Below are 2,596 nucleotides of genomic sequence, written 5' to 3' on the forward strand. Positions count from 1 at the left end.
TGTTGGCAAATCATGGTGATATTCCGACATGCAGGTCCAAATTCATATCTAACGATGTCAAAAATAAAGCTTAACGCTTTACTTTTTTCTCGGCATTTTATTGTGTATTTGTGAAAGGGGTCACTTTCTCATAATAGTAATTACATTTACCGAAATTTTCTGAATAATACCATACACACCTGACACCTGAAGAGAGTGGTGGCAAGGTAGTTTTTTAGCTAGTACTTGTTTTGCCACTTACAAAATCCCTGTTGAGATTATGTCAGTACTCCAAAGTGTTACGCAAGGCTTTATTATGTTCAGATATATGCATATTAAAATATGTATAAAAAATATATGTAATATGTATGTATAAAAATATCAGCTGGCATGAAAGAGATTAGCGAATGAGTTTAACTTATATTCATAAATCTATCTTATGTCCGACTGATTTATTTTGTAAGCTATTGTTCCTGCGGTAGATAAATATGGATATATAAATATACCCCCCCCCCCAATTAAGCTTCCATGCAGCTACAGCCTTGGTGACAACACATTCATACAGTTCTTTTACTCAGAATCAGGGGGGCCGGAAGCAGTTTAGGGAGGCGTGGAAAGAGTTTTAGAAAAGGGCACATTCATTTTACCTTAGCAAACACACAAAAAGGAAACTCAAATTTAGAAGTGCATGCAAACATGCAAATCCACGGGAGAACGCATTTTCCATAATATTACCGGTTAGTTTTTATGCGAAAAGTAGACATTATCATTAAATGTTGAATTTATGATACTTTTATAATGGTAGCAAAGGGCACAGGGCTGCCCCCGCTCGCCCCGTTAGCAAAGCTGCCCCAGTGGTTCCGGCGCCCCTGACTCGAATACGCCATTTTCCGGCGAACTCAACCATGGTCAAATTCGGCATTTTCCGACGAACTCGACCATGGTCGAATACGCCATTCTCCAGCGGACTCGACCATGGTCGAATTCGCCGTTTTCAGGCGGACTCGACCATGGTTGAATTCGCCATTTTCCGGCGAACTCGCGACCATGGTTGAATTCGCCATTTTCCGCCGGACTCGACCATTGTCAAATTCGTCATTTTCCGCCGGACTCGACCATGGTCGAATTAGCCGTTTTCCGTCGGACTCGACTATGGTCGAATTCGCCATTTTCCGAAGGATTCGACCATGATCGAATTCGCCATTTTCCGTCGGACTCGACTCAGGGGCGCCGGAAGCTGTTTAGAGCGGCGGGGGTGGAGTTTTAGAAAAGGGCACATTCATTTAGCAACCACACGAAGCGGAAACTCATATTTAGAAGTACATGCGAACTTGCATATCCACGGGAGAACACATTTTCAATAATATTACCGGTTAGTTTTTATGCGAAAAGTAGGCATCATTATCAAATGTTGAATTTATGATACTTTTATCTGGTAGCAATGGGCACAGGCTGCCTCCGCTCGCCTTCATTAGCTGCCCCCGTGGTTGCAGCGCACCTGCTCAGAATAACTTGCTTAGTAATTTGGGAAGGTAAAGTTCATGTGATCGAAAGCTAAAGAAAAAAATTTACACTGTCAGACTTTCGTAAAGCTAACTGGAATAAATTTTCAGTCACATTATATAAACAATGACTATAAACACATTTTAAACGCTCAGCCATTTTTCACCATTACGTGTATCTGGTCTTCGTAAGTATGGTGACAAAAGATTCCCACAAGTCTTTTCTCACTGTGATTTGCCTCGCAATATTGCATGGAATGATGCTTATATTTTTCAAGAATAAAATTCATTTATCTTTCTTTAAGGCTCGATCGTCAACATGGCTGTTTTCAATTAGTGAACAAAACTCTGATTTAGATGAATGACCAAATTTCTTATATCAATCTGTTCGGACTGGCCATGAAAAGCTTTCATAAAAACCCCTCGCTTCATGCGATCACAGCTTCACTTTTCATACACTCAGGTGTTTTCCGGTATAATCCGGAAATGTCCGAAGGTCATCGCGCACGTTCCGCGCGACAACGCAACAAGCTATATTCAGTTATGACAAATATAATTATCTAACAGAATTTTCCAGGGGCTGGTTGTATGAAAGCCGGATAGCGCTATCCACCGGATAGTGGTTTTCTCAATCGCTTTTAGATCACCTGTTGTTAGGTATAACTTTGATTAAATCTTAGTATTCCTAAGTCGAGGATCCTCTTTAATAATATTTAGTTCCAAAGTTGAGATTTTATACCTTTTCAGGCATATTTAGAACGGTTGAAAAAATCACTATCCGGTGGATAGCGCTATCCGGCTTTCATACAACCGGCTCCAGATGTTTTCGCCGTATAATGAGCTATTTAACCTAATCTCGGCTTTACTAATTATCTTTATGATATATTTATCAAAACACGTACCTTTTGGGATTAGGCAACTTGAATTGTAGTCCTAAATGTAAAATATAGGCCAAATTATGTGAGGAAGATTAAATTTGGTTAACATTGTTATATTCTTCCAAGATTAAAGTTTAGAAATTTCACACAAAATTTGAAAACACACACAAATTAGGGACATTTCCTCTCGCCCCTGTGCCTGATTTTAACTCATTACCAGAAATTTGGGACAAGATG

This window comes from Dendronephthya gigantea, unplaced genomic scaffold (genome assembly GCF_004324835.1).
Source record: "Dendronephthya gigantea isolate DGI-Jeju-01 unplaced genomic scaffold, DenGig_1.0 000099F, whole genome shotgun sequence".
Classification (NCBI taxonomy): domain Eukaryota; kingdom Metazoa; phylum Cnidaria; class Anthozoa; order Malacalcyonacea; family Nephtheidae; genus Dendronephthya; species Dendronephthya gigantea.